This window comes from Mustela putorius, unplaced genomic scaffold (assembly GCF_011764305.1).
Source record: "Mustela putorius furo isolate JIRA1106 unplaced genomic scaffold, ASM1176430v1.1 tig00000698_pilon_pilon_pilon, whole genome shotgun sequence".
Lineage (NCBI taxonomy): Eukaryota > Metazoa > Chordata > Mammalia > Carnivora > Mustelidae > Mustela > Mustela putorius.
Genome location: NW_025421449.1, coordinates 1032942 through 1048353, shown reverse-complemented (window position 1 = coordinate 1048353; position 15412 = coordinate 1032942).

The window sequence follows — 15412 nt, the reverse complement described above, 5'->3', positions numbered from 1 at the left end:
ACTGGGTGCTACAGATTAAATACCTCCAGGCTGTTTAGAGTTCAATGATTAAACTTCGCCCCTCTCTTTGGTCCCTCCCTCCGGCATACACTTGATTGTCTAATAGGAGGCTTGAGATGGTAGGTGAGGGTTGGTGGAGGGCAGGCAGGGGATGGGTAGCTTGACTCTGGAGAATTGGGTGCCCCAAGATCTCGTTGCTAAGCAACACTCTCAAGCCAGGGCTCCACCAAGCCCACTCAGCCGAGGAAAATCTTCTGAGAAGCTGGGAGTTAAACAAAGCCAACTTCCAACCAGCTGAGCGGCTCTGCAAATGTCTGGTCTCGGCCTTTTCTCTCGAGTCCTTTTCTTCTCAACATAGGGATGGAAATCCTGACTCCCTGCCTCTCTGCAGTGTTGTCTTAATTAAGACTAAACACTGCCCTGGACAGGAAGACTTCAAGAATGTTGGGGCAAATCCTTCTCTTTGTGACAGAGCAGGGCTCTTGCCTAAGAGCCCATGGTAATGGAAAAGAACTGATAAAAATTTATCTATCCCACAATGATAAGCCAGAATACCTTGACTGCACAGGTGGTGACCCAGGAAAAAATATCCATGAGAGAGGATGAACGGAAGTCAGGGCTGCTCACCAGAAAGCTGCTGTTAGAGAGAAAGACTGAAGTCACAGACAGGAAACGTCTCACACCATGAAGACATCTGGTTTACTCACTCATCTCATGCATCATACTTGATGTGAGAAGGACACAGAAAGGGGCTGATGTGTGGGTACAGTAGACTTTGCACTCTTCCCACAGTCAGTGGTCACACAATCAGTAACAACTATGGTGTTAACATAAACAGTTAGTGAGGGCAGAGCACATACTGTTCCCATTTTATAGATGGGGAAACTGAGGCCCCAAAAGAGAAAGTGACTTACTGAAAAATCACAAAACCTATAAATGGTACAGAAAGGAATGAAAACCAGCGGTTTCATTCCAGGGCCCAGCTCTTAACCAGTATGTGATATAGCCTCTCTTCTTCCTCTGTGCAATAGATGATCACCCAGTAATTATTAATATCAGCAGCTTTCTGTCAGGTGCTGTCAGGAATTCTAATTACTTGGATAGCTAAATACAGAGACGTCGTTCTGGCAGGGTCTCAGTGAGGGGAAATAACAAATGAAGGGATCCCTAACCATAACTTCTCATGTATTAATCAACTGCTTCCTAAAATGAGCAACGGACCGGATGTGAAAGCAGGTTTGCTGGGCACCCCGGCGTTTCTCACGCCTTTATAGCACCTGCTCCTCAATACAAGGGAAGAAACGAGTTTTCCCCGTCGGCTTAGCAGCCTCAGCTCTGTTTGCTTTTCTGCTACACAATCTCGTGAATCCAGGGATCACCGAGCACTTGCCTCGTCAAAGAACCTTCAACTGCGGCCTCTTCAAAAGCCACTGATTCTCCAGCCAGCACCCTTTCCCCCTCCGCCATGGGTACAGGCCACTGCAAGTCTAGCGTAAGCACAGTGTTCAATTAAAATCACTCCAGATACTTTCCTCAGACTTCCAAGTGTCTCCCAGATTCAGAAACCCTAGCCTTTCCAGCCTGTTGACCCCTCAGACTATGAACTCTCTTTCAGCTCCTTTACTTTGTCTATTGTACAAACACAGGTTGACCTGCGGTTGCTAAAACTATTCAGTTCCCCAAACCACTTGGAATTTGTTGGTATTCTGAAACAGATGTGCTTTGCCCGAGTCCTACAGGCTGCGGATAACACCCTGAGGCAGGTGACCTGCCCATAGGTGATAAAAGACTTAATTCCTCCTTTTATTTATCTTTTTTTAAGATTTTATTTATTTATTTGACAGACACAGATCACAAGTAGGCAGAGAGGCAGGCAGAGAGAGAAGGAAGCAGGCTCCATGCCAAGCAGAGAACCCGATGCGGGGCTCGATCCCAGGACCCTGAGATCATGACCTGAGCTGAAGGCAGAGGCTTAAACCACTGAGCCACCCAGATGCCCCTAATTCCTCCTTTTAAAAGGTAGCCTCTGCAGCGCAGCATGGCACCTGCTGTCATTGATCTATTCGCCCTCGGGATAAGAGGATAAGCGCTTACGATGGCCCCAGGAGGAAAAGACCCAGAGCCTCACCTAAATGTCTCATGGCTGCTTGTGTGTACCAGAGAGACAGCCTCTGGAATGTTAACCAGGCAGAGGCTGTCAGAGGGCATTCATCTGTTGTGTTGTTCCGTTTTTAAAGTCCGCACATCAGCATTTCCATTGTGGGTCTGAGTGAGCCAAAAGAGCCGAGAAGCTTCACAGCTACATGGATCACATACATTTGGAACCTTCTAGCTCAGATTTATAAAGACAAAATGATTTTCTTATTTTACCATTCCTCACCTGGGATTATCCCAGTCCAACCCTTGGAATCTTCCACTCTTATTAAATTTCTATGCAGCCATTCAAGGATACCTGGATGCCAGTCTTACAAGCACTTAGATCTTATTTAAGAACGCCCATTTGAGGGTTGGCATTGCTAAGTGAGATTTCAGTTAAAGGATAGTACCAGTCTGCCTCAAATCTTCCATATAAGAAGGGAAACTCTCTCACCTCTATACTGTTTTCCTAGAACTCTCCCTTATGGCAAGGCCTAAAGATAATGTCTGTTTACTTTTAAGTACTGAGCATGGCAGAAGGACTAGAAGTATAACAGAATTTACCCACTTATTTAGTAAACACCTGAGTAGTATATACTAAGTGTCTTCAATATTAATTCCCAGAGCAACTATCATTTCATTCTCTCCGATTTACAGGCGGAGAAACTGAGGCATGGGACCCAACTGGTACATGGTGGAATAAATATTTGAATGAGGGTAGGATGGCTTTAGAGTTCCTGTGTTATACTGGCACTCACTAACCTGGAAGGAAAGTATGGGGGAATATGGAGCCTAAGCTGGGAAAAGCAGCCCAAAGCCCCAGGCCACACAGGGGAGAGTGTACATGTCCTGGGATCCCACTTTGGCTCTGCCCTCACTGAAGACAACTGCTCCAGGCTCCTATCTGTAAAGGGTTCATAGCTATCCCAGTGGTCATTTTGAGAATAAAAGTAAATGAGATCACATAAGAGAATCCATGTGGCCCACAGTGGGCACATTAAAAGCATTTCTTTAATCTAAGCCATCACCCTCTTCACTTTTAAGAAGGAGACCCCTTCCTAAAACTGCTCTTTCATTTCATCCCATTTGGTCCCTTAGAATAAAAAAATGCATGTAGTCCTTTCAGTACACTCAGTAAAACAACCATAAACCATTAGAAGGTAACAGTTTCATTTACTGGAATTACTAGACCAATTAGGAATTTTATGAATATGCTATTCCTGTTACTAAAGAAAATAATCTTGAATTCTGTTCCGTACTCTTTTTCATGATATATCCAAAATTAAGTTGTCTGAAATATTAATTAGTCTAACGTACTGTTATTCCACTTGTTGCAAAAGAATAATAGAATGTGTAAGAGAGCAAACTTCCATACAAGAAATTCAATGTAGAAATTTCCAAACCCTGCCAACAGTTACGGTTATGATGGTGTCTCTAGGAGCAACCACAAATGAAGCAGAAATGTTAACTTCAGCAAGTTTCAAAAGAATGCTACTGATCATTTTTTGTAGGTTCACTCCTGACCAAGAAAAGGTTGGAAATGCTCATGGAGAAATTAACTGCACACAATTATTTTTATCACAACTACATTAAGAACTGTATTTGCAACATACATACCAAGGAGAAACGAGTTCTACAAGGAAATGCAATTCCTGTGGCTGTTAACATTTTTCACAGTAGTTACAATCTCAATTGCACAAAATACGAAATTTCTAAAACCAAACAGGACTTCTGGTTAAACACTGGGCAAACTCACCAGGAAAAGAGAAATGAAATAGTGATTAATAAGCGATCTTAGCTTAATTTTGGAAGACAGAAAGCTGACAGCCTAGCATAGCAGAGGAAACACTGAAACTCAAGTGACTGCGGAGGGTGATTTTGCAGAGAAATGAGTGATGACATTTTTAACTTTAGAAATGCTCAGGAATCGGGGGCCCTAGTTCCTTGGAAGAGCAAGAGGCAAGATGTAGAACCAAAAATGGGAGATTGGCTACAAAGACGATATTTTCAAAAGCAGGCACCAGGTGTGCTTCTCCACCTAAAGTAATGGTGGCTGACCAACCACCAGCCTTCCCAGACAGTGCGGGCTTTAATCTCTGGAGAGCTCGAACGCCAAAGCCTCTGGACCTGGGACCTCAGGCACCATAAGCAGTGGGAGTGAGGCACAAGACAGAAAATACGGCCACCAAGTGAAACCCTGAAACTGAACAATGAGACTCCAAACCATTTTTTTCTGCCCAGTTTCTGCCAGCAGACATCTGTCTGTATACATCCCTTTCTCCCTCAGTGGGGATCCAGTCTTTCCTCTGCTAGCACTAAATGGCCTTAGATGTGGAAAAGGCAATACTATAGCGACAGTAGGCAGATCAGTGATTGTCGGGTCTGAAGAAGAGGATTAAGTGAGGCACAGGAGTGTTTTTTTAGGGCAGGGAAATTGTCCTGCATGATGCTGTAACATTAAATACATAACACAGTATGTCTGTCAAAACCCACAGAACCTTATAGCATAAAGAATGAATTTAACATAGGTGAATTTAAGAAAATACTTAGAAGATCACAGGTGTAATGCAGATAGAAGACTCTAACTGTATCACACATGTGTGAGATAGCCTTACTGAAGGGAATGGGGAGAAAAGATGCTGACCTCAGTACATTTGGAAGGGAGTGGAGTTAGCCAGACCAACGGCAAAAGGAACAATACCCAAGTAACTGGGGCTTGAGGAAGAGTGAGATGTACTACACACATGGCAACTAAACTCGTTCCTTTTTTTACTCCAGGGCCCCCTGAGGCCTGGCCCTGAATTTCCTGCTCATGTTTGCTCAGCTCCAGAGTATAGAGAACTTCTCCAGCAACCCCACAATGTCGTCCCTCCCATAGAAGGCATGGTTTTGAGGCTCTGCTGGGGTCGTTTGCCCCCTGCTGTTTAACAGAATCATTCAGAACTTTGGGTTCCTGCTCCTGCTGTTTCACTAAGTTAAAGTCATGAGAGAAAGAATGTCCACCTGGCAACAGTCTCCTGTTTATTCTCTGTACCTCCCACAGGCCCTGGTACAGTAGCTAGAGAAGTAGAGTGCTGCAGTCTGGTTGCTAATGCTGTTTCCCCTGGGAGCTCAGCTGAACCATTCTGAAACCACTATCTGTGGACACTGGAATTGGATCATTAAATGGAGACAGGATGGCAGGAGGCGGTCTTCTCACTGCTGTGGTGGGAAGTTACCGACAAGCAAGGGGAGAGGGCTACCATGATCCATGCTACTGTACTACAGTTGAAGACATCAGTAGAAACTCATGATTAGCTTAATGTAGGTGCATATGGAGATATACACACATAAATATATAAATATTTGTAGATAAATATATGTACCTGGGTTAGTGTACTTGCCTGTTTCCTTACTCTGTCAGCTGAAAGACCCCAGAAGCAATGATACTCAGTAGCAACGTGTACCTCTGCTACCCAGATACAAGTTTCTAATACCATTCTGCACGGGCACCCACACACACACAAACACAGGAACTTGGGGTCCTCGGAAAGATGTCTGATTCTAAAGCAGCGGCAGGGTACACACAAAATGAGCCTGGAGCATCATGTGCCTGAAAATAAGTAAATGCCAAAAAGAAAAAAATAAAAAAGTTGGGGAAATGTCAAAGGGATACAAGGAACCAATGAAAATACCTCAAAATAACCAAAGATAGGACAGTTTGAGCAATAAAAGTATTATTGGACTATAACACAAAGTGTAAAATAAATATCCATGCATCCATGCTGACATCAAGAAATAACTGACTAAATAAATAAACGGGGAAGAAAAGACAAACCTCCCTTGCAGAAGAATTCCAAATACTTTATGTAGGTAACTCCTCCTCAAGGAGGTGGAGCTTAACGCCCCCTCCTGAAATGCGGGCTGCAATGACTTCCTTCCAGAGAATTCGATATGGAAGGGGGAGACAGGGGTATCACTATGCAAGAGAAACCTGCTAAATCTCTACCTCAGTCAGATGATCAAGGTCAACATCATCAGAGATGTCATGCTGATAGTGTGTGTCTTTGATATGATATGATCAGAATAGCACTTTACCTCCACTTTACCCCCAAACACCAAAACTCCAATCTAATCATTAGAAAAACATCAGACAAATCCCAAATGAAGGACATTCTATAGAAAATGTGACTAGTCCAGTTCAAAGCTGTCGAGGTCATCAGAAGCAAGAGAAGCCTGAGAAACTGTCAGGGCCCAGAGGAGCCCAAGGACACGTGATAGCTAAATGTAACAATGTCTCCTGGATGGGATCCTGCTACAGAAGGACATTAGGTTAAGAACTAAGGAACTCTCAACAATTTGTGGGCTTTAGCTAATAATAATGTATCTATATTGGCTCAGTAATTATAACAGACAGAGCACACTTATATAAGATGTTAACAACAGGGGGAACTGGGTATAGGCTATATGAGAGCTTTGTACTCTCTCTTGCAACTCTTCTGCACCTCTAAAACTATTCTAAATATTTTTTAAGTTTTTATTTTTTTTAAACCCTATAGATCCTAATATTTGGACAATATACTAAAAAAGCCAGCTAATAACCCAATAGCCAAACCAATCCTGAGAAAGAACAGGTATCATAATACCTGATTTCAAGCTGTTACAAGCTATACTCAGGCACCTGGGTGGCTCAGTCAGTTAAGTGTCTGACTTTGGGTCAGGTCATGATACCATGTCCTGGGATTGAGTCCTGCATCAGGCTCCCTGCTCAATGGGGAGTTGGCTTCTCCCTCTACCCTTCCCCCCTCCTGGTTCTCTCTATCTCCCAAATATATAAAATCTTAAAAAAATAAAATAAAATAAAAGGTATAGTAATCAAAACATTATGGTACGGGCATTAAAAACGGGCCTATAGATCAGTGGAAAAGAATAGAGAGCCCACACATAAATCCCCACATTTAATGTTGACAAGGGTGCCAAGAACACACAGTGGGGGAAAGGATGGTCTCTTCAATAAATGGTGCTGGGAAAACTGGAGGTCCACATGCAACAGAATAAAACTGGACACTTAACCTTTTACCACTAAAAAAAGTAACTTAATATGATCAAAGATTATCACAAAACTTCTAGAAGAAAACACAGGGAAAACAATCCTTGACATTGGTCTAGGCAATGACTTCTTAGATAAGTCACCAAATGCAATGGCAACAAAAACAAAAACAAACAAGTGGGACTAAACTAAAGAGTTTCTAAACAGCAAAGGAAAAAACCAATAAGTTGAAAAGATAATCTACTAATCTAATAGTAGAAAATATTTACCAGCCACATGTCCGATAAGGGACTAATATTTAAAATACATAAAGAACTCATAATAGCAAAAAAGAAAACAATCCTATTTAAAAATGAACAAAGGGCCTGAACAGACATTTTTCCAAAGAAGATATCAAATGGCCAACAAGAATATGAAAAGGTGTTCGACATCACTAATCATCAGGGAAATGCAAATCGAAACCACAGTAAGATACCACCTCCCACCTGTTTGAACGGGTTTGATCAAAAAGACAAGAGATAGCAAGTGTGGGCAAGAATGTGGAGAAAAGAGAACCCTGATACACTGCTGTTGGGGATGTAAAGTGGTACAATTATTATGGAAAATAGTATGGCATCTCCTCAAAAAATTAAAAACTGAACTACATATTGCAGGAATCCCACTCCTGGGTATATATCAGAAGGAAGTGAAATCAGTATCATGAAGGGATATCTGCACACATATTTTCACTGTAGCATTATCCACAAATAGTCAAAATAAGGAAATAATCTAAGTGTCTGTCAATGGGTGAATGGATAAAGAAGGAATACTAGAGTGCTTGGGTGGCTCAGTCAGTTAAGCATCTGACTCTTGGTCTCAGATCAGGTCTCGATCTCAGGGTCATGAGCTCAGGCCCCACACTGGGCTCCACCCTGGGCATGGAACCTACTTTAAAAAAAAAATTTTTTTTTTATTAACTTTGGGGCACCTGGGTGGCTCAGTCAGTTGGGCATCCATTTCTTGATTTCAGCTCAGGTCATGGTCTCAAGGTCCTGAGATTAAGCCCTGTGTGGGCTCCACACTCTGAGGGGAGTTTGCTTGAGATTCTCTCTCTCCCTCTGCCCCATTCCTTTCCCCGGTCTCAAACACTCTCTCTCTCTAAAGCATGGAGCACTAGGTGCTATATGTAAACGATGAATCATGTAACACTACATCAAAAACTAATCATGTACTAATCATGTACTGTATGTAACTAATCATGTACTAACATAATACTAAAAAAAAAAAAAGGAATGAAAAACAAGGAAGACAATAGAAAAATAAAAATAAAATAAAGGTGATCTTAAAAAAAGAAGAGGGGGTACCTGGGTGGTTCAGTTGCTGGGTGTCTTCTTCAGGTCAGGTCATGATCCCATCTCAGGTCATGATCCCAGGGTCCTGGGATGGAGCTCCACATCTGTCATTTGGCAGGGAGCCATCTTCTCCCTCTCCCACTCCTCTTGTTTGTGTTCCCTCTCTCGCTGTCTCTCTTTCTCTGTCAAAAAAATAAATATCTTTTTTAAGATAAATCAAATAAATAAAGATATTAATAAATAAAATAATAAACATATTAAAATCTTTTTTTAAAAAGATGAATATCATTCAGCCACGAGAAGCAAGGAAATCCTGCCATTTGTGACAACATAGACGAACCCTGAATGCATTATGCCAAGTGTGATAAGTCAGACAGAAAAGGGCAAATATTGTACAACATCACTTATAGGTGGAATCTTTTTTTTTTTAAGAATTTTTTTAAGGTTTTATTTATTTATTTGACAGACAGAGATCACAAATAGGCACAGAGGCAGGAAGAGAGAGAGAGAGAGGAGGAAGCAGACTCCCTGCTGAGCAGAAAGCCTGATTTGGGGCTCCATCCCAGGACTCTGGGATCATGACCTGAGCCAAAGGCAGAGGCTTTAACCCACTGAGCCACCCAGGCACCCAATATAGGTGGAATCTAAAAAGAAACTGAATTTGTAAAAACAGGGAGTAGAATGGCATTTATCAGGCACTAGGGAACAAGGAATTTGGGGAGAAGTTTAAGGGTGCAAACTTGTAACAAGTAATCAATAAGTTCTAGAGATCTAAGGTATAACAAAGTGATTAGTCAACAGTATTACATCAGAAACTTCAATGTTCCTAAGAGATTAAATATTAATTGTTCTCAATACAAAAAAGAAATGAGAAATATATGACATGATAAAGGTGCTAGCTAACACTACTGCAGTAATCATATTGCAATATATAAAAATATCAAACCAACAACTTGTACAGCTTAAACTTATACAATGTTATATGTCAATTATTTCTTAATTTTAAAAAAGCCAGCTTGGGACGCCTGGGTGGCTCAGTTGGTTGGACGACTGCCTTCGGCTCAGGTCATGATCCCGGAGTCCCGGAATCGAGTCCCACATCAGGCTCCCAGCTCCATGGGGAGTCTGCTTCGCTCTCTGACCTTCTCCTCGCTCATGCTCTCTCTCACTGTCTCTCTCTCAAATAAATAAATAAAATCTTAAAAAAAAAAAAGCCAGCTTATGATCTAATCAACCTACATTAAAACCCTGAAGTCAATAAGCCCTAGCCGTATCAACAGAGCTAAGCTTAATTCACTTTTAAATGGGAACATAGCCAAAGATTACTAGACACTCAAGAAAAGTTACCAAAAGTAAAGGTAGAAATCAACCAGAGGGACCTGGGTGTCTCAGTCAGTTAAGCATCTGACTTTTGGTTTCAGCTCAGGTCATGATCTTGCAGTTGTGGGACCGAGCCCCACACCAGACTCTGCACTCAGTATGGATTCTGCTTCAGATTCTCTCTCCCTCTCCCCTTCCCTCCCCTCTCTTTTTCTCTCTCTCAATAAATGAAATCTTTTTTTAAAAATCTAACCAAGCAAGAAAAAAATTATGTATATATTAGACAGAAGAAAAATTTTAAAAAACCTAAAATATCAGGACGCCTGCGTGGCTCAGTCAGTTAAGTAGCTGCTTTTGGCTCAGGTCATTATCCCAGGACCCTGGGATAAAGCCCTGCATCGGGCTCCTTGCTTGGCAGGGAGCCTGCTACTCCACTTGCTTGTGCACTCTTTCTCTCTCTCTCTCTCTGACAAATAGATAAATAAATAAAATCTTTAAAAAACACATACACATACACACACACAAAAAAAACCCCTAAAGTATTAGGGAAATAAGATATTGCATCCATGAAATTAGAATAAAATAACTAAAAACAATGGAACTGGAAGGGAGGGGTGGAAGAATTATATGACATTAAAAAAAATTCAGTACTTTTTTCCTAGCAAGAGTTTTAAGTTCAAAAAGAGAAATTTAACTTTGGGCTAATGAGGAAAATTTATAATTGATAAAAAGCTTATATAAATCTGTAAAGCATTTCCTAATAAGACCACATCAAAAACTAATGATGTACTATACAGTGGCTAACTGAACATATAAATTAATTAATTAGTGAATTAATTAATTAAATAAAAACACTTTCTGGGAATGATTTAAAGCATACTTTCTGACACACTTTCCAATATTTTTTACTTTGATAGTATTAAATACTTATATTCTCTGATTACATTTTACAACATTCTTAATTAGCTTCAAACAGTTTAAAGTCAACTAATGACTGCCTCTAAGAAATACTATATACCAGGGTTGTCAGTAAGTGAAGTCATGTATACACATATATTGTAAACTTTGCTATAACAATACAAGATATGATTGATTACATTAATAAGGGAAGAAGAGCATTAGCCTAGGAAAAAGGGCAAGAATAGCTTTAAGATCAGGACAAGATTTAGTTAAAAGATTATGAAGAAAATATATGAATTCTAATATTACTAAAAATTAAATAACAGCAGGCAGAATTCACAATTCAGCTGGAAATCATTTTTATGAATTTGTATAGATATCTGAGTAAAGTCACAAATCACAGTACATGGGCCAGATGGTGATGAAATTAAATCACCGTGCAGAATTTAAAAGACCAAGTCATGGGAGATTTTTCTTCCATCATCTCACAAGGTAGAGATTCTTCGCCTCTAATAGAGCTAATGGGGCTTCTTCTCCATAAGAAGCCGAGCACTGAATACATCTATTTTCTTAGAGCTGGGGACTGTCAGCTGTTAGAATGCCAACATTCTCATGTGAAACAACAAAATCCTTACCTTCTTTTTACCTCAATGCCATATTCTTTTCTTCTTCTGAATTCCATGACTCAGATGTGTATCTAAATCTCTTTTTTTTTTTTAAAAGATTTTATTTCTTTGACAGACAGAGATCACAAGCAGGCAGAGGGGCAGGCAGAGAGAGAGGAGGAAGCAGGCTCCCTGCTCAGGACCCTGAGCTCATGTCCTGAGCCGAAGGCAGAGGCTTAAACCACTGAGCCACCCAGGCGCCCCTAAATCTCTCTTTTTAAATGTGCATCTAAAAATCTCTTTTCAAGACACAGATACTATATTATTGTTACTCTTATTTTCAAAACGAAAAATGGAATTATCAAATAATAAAGAGCTCTAAGAAATAAACACTAGATAAACTAAGATTTTGATAGTTTAGAAAATAGAGAAATGACCTATAAAGTAGTACAAAAATCATGAACATAATTGCTAAATACGGATTTAACAACCCCCCAAAAGGCAAAAACAAACAAACAAAACAAAACAAAACAAAAAGAAGTAATAGCCGTATCAAAAGCGAAATGGAGGGGCTCCGGGGTGGCTAAGTTGGTTAACCACCTGCCTTTGGCTCAGGTCATGATCTCGGGTCCTGCAATCAGGCTCTCTGCTCAGTGGGAAGTCTGTTTCTCCTCCTCCCGCTCATGCACGTTCTCTCACTCTGTCTCTCAAATAGCTAAATTTTTTTTTTTTTTAAGGGAAATGGAGAGAATGAATGACTTAAGAAAAGATTTAAGAAAGCTAAATCCTCACCTACAGTAACAGGAAATCAATAGCTAATGTCTTAAAATAACTTAGGAAATAGCAGGAGATACAAATTCTGTAGCACCAATAAGGTAAATACTATAATAGGTAACAGAGTCAATTGTTCTTGCCTCTGGTTTTCAAGCTGTGTATACCGTCCTTTGACCAAAAAAAATTTTTTTAATAGCTTAGGCTTATTTGGCTTATGTATAAAGATTAGAGATAAATTAATATATGGAAGTATGGCTTATGGGAAAGTTCTTATTTCCAAGAAAGCTTTGTTTTGAATTTATATCATGAATTTGTTTTAAATTTATTACACTTCAAATACTTATATGCATAGGGAATTTTATAGATACAATGAGATCAACATCCATCTATTTATCAGGTTTGTTTTTTGGGCTGTTTTGTTTTGTTTTTTAGAGAGTAAGAGAGAGTGCGAGCAAAGGGTACAGAGGGAGAGGGAAAGAATCTTAAGCAGGTTCTGTGCTGAGCATAGAGCCCCAGACCAGGGCTCAATCTCACAACCCTGTGATTGACTTGAGTCAAAAATCAAGTCAGATGCTTAAAGGACTGAGTCACCCAGGTGCCCCTATTTACCAGTTTTAAAAGGATAACAATAAGTGATATACGTATTAAGAAAATGAGTGTATAGCTATTAAGAGAAAAACAAAGAAATGTATGAACATTACAAATTACATTTAAAAATATGTATGTATACACACATATACATACACACACACATACCATACATGTCTTGGCCTGATTACAAGGACTTGAGACTTCCCAGCAGGGATTATCAATTTCACTGCAAATTACAGTGTGTCAATCAGCAGTTCAAAGTAGTCACTAAGGTTACAAGCCTTTCCAGAACTTCTGTAAGCACCAGGGGCTTCTCAAGGCCATGAAGTGGATAGTGAGCACATGGTGTCAAATTTTAAGGTAGACTGTAAAAGAGGGGCCTTGAAGGACCAAGTGCAAGAACACCTCCTCTACCCAAATTTACCAAAGTAGCTTCTTGAATTGTCTTCTAAGCCCAATCCTATTTTAAAAAGGTTTTTTGTTGTTGTTTTTTTCTCCAGCATTTTTGCCCATAAAGACAAATGTGACTTATCATCTCTGACATTATCTTCCTATGTTAAGTGACAGGCTTTTAGAGAACAGTGATAACTCAGTAATCTGCCTATAAATATTGCTATCTCTGCTCAAGTTTATGTATTTTATATGGCTTTGAAATAGAGGAGGGAAATAGCCTGACTCATCTACCCATTTGCTTGTCTCTTAACAAACCATAACTTTTCATTATAGCCTAATAGGTCTGAGGCGGACACACGCAGAATGACTGCATCATAACTATAGACTCCCAGTTCTAAGCTGTAAGAAACTTTGGTGTTTTATGATTGTTTTGTATGTTTGTGATTCAAAGTTTTTTTTTCCAAAGGACCCAATTCAATTGTGTAGATTTACACTAGTCCACAAACACAATGAACAAAGCATTACAAGCCATTGGTTATTATTCCTAACCAGTTATGTACTGTCCACATTTTAGTGAATTACCTAGCTCTGTTCTGCAGGATCTGAGATGGAATGGACATCCAAACCTCATGTTGATGGACAGCTGAAGCCACGATAATCCAAGGATTCAAAACCTACTAGAAAACTGCAAGGAAAAACAAAACAGTTGTGTTTTACAATCAAGAACACGACCTGAGTGGAAGGAAGACCAGGCTATTTGTGGAAGTAAACACACAGCAAAGAATTACTCAGGGCCATCCCAATTATTTTTATTTTTATTTTTTTGCTTCACCAGATGTCATCTTTCTTCAGTATCTTCTGCCTAGCCACAAAGCTCTTCCTCCCCCACAAAGAGAAGGGTTAGAGGGTAAATGATGTTATCACTGTTTATAAAATCTCCTTAATTCAGCATTCAAGCAGTCCTTCTTCTCTTACATTACCCCCTAGCCCCTCTCCACTCATCTGAGGCTTTGCTAACACTTAAATGGCCTCTGTTTGCAATTGTCTTGCCTAAGTGTCTTCTCTGACTTACCAATTTGGCCCCCAAACGGGAGAAAGTGGGAAAATTAAGACACACGAAGTGATGTACCTTATCATTTAAATACAATAAGCCCACATCCATTATCCAGGTAGTTTAGGAGTATTTCTTGAGCCCATCTGAGCAAGAATGGACTAGGTCTGCTGGAGTATTAAGTCACAGGGGATAGCAAATTCTAGAAGGTGAAGCTGCTCAAATGCAGAGTATCAAAAAATACATTATGCCCTTCTAGGCATTTCAATATTGTTTACCCACAAACAAGGGTGAAATATAGTCAGTGCCAGCTGTTCAGCTTTTATTTCCACAAAAGCAAAGATTAGAAGAATAAAGACTGCCATCTCAGGTAAATGAAATACCATCTCAACTGAAGAAAAAGCCAGAAAGAGATGACTAGCTTGGCAAACTTGGCTGTTCCTTGACCCACGTTCAACCAAATCAGGTTTAATCCATAATCTGAAGTCAGCGTCAATTTAGCAATTGCTCAAGAAACTCATTCAGCTCTTGAAACAGCTTAAGAGCTCAATTCACAGAACAAACCCAAACCTCCAGGTTCATTTACAAAACACTTCTGTATACCACGCCCTGTGCTAAATAGGATCTCATCACACTTAACCTACTAGACAATTCCAACCAGGCATGCATTATTGTCCAGGCAGAGACCAAATCCTAAAGAGGGCAAGGTCACTGAGCTTAGCAGTGATAAGACAAACTGTACCCTGATCTGTCCAACTCCAAAGCCTTGCCACTCTCTTCCCTTATTCTACCTTTCTAGCATTTCTCTGAAACTACAACCATTCATTTTGCAAAGATTGATTGTGCCTCTACTGTAGTTCAGGAGCTGTAGTACAGAGTGAACTCATAGACAACAGTCTCTGCCCTCACAGAGCTGAAGTTATTGGTTAACTAACTTCTGTTCACTCCACATCAAATTATAATCTCCATGAGGGCTGAAACATTATCTTGGTTCCTGCTTAATTCCAGCAATAAGAACAGACTCTGGTACATGGGTACAGTAGACAGCAATGTGGTTCAAATATCTCCATGGGGCACCTGCGTGGCTCAGTCGATCGAGTGTCTGACTCTTGGTTTTGGCTCAGCTTATGATCTCGGGGTCATGAGATCGAGCCCTCCACTGGGGTCTGTACTCAGTGCAGAGTCTGCTTGAGATTCTCCCTCTCCCTCTCCCTCTGTCCCTTCCCTCTACTCTCTCTCTTACTAAAAAAGTCTTAAGCCGGGTGGGGGACCAACTCCATCC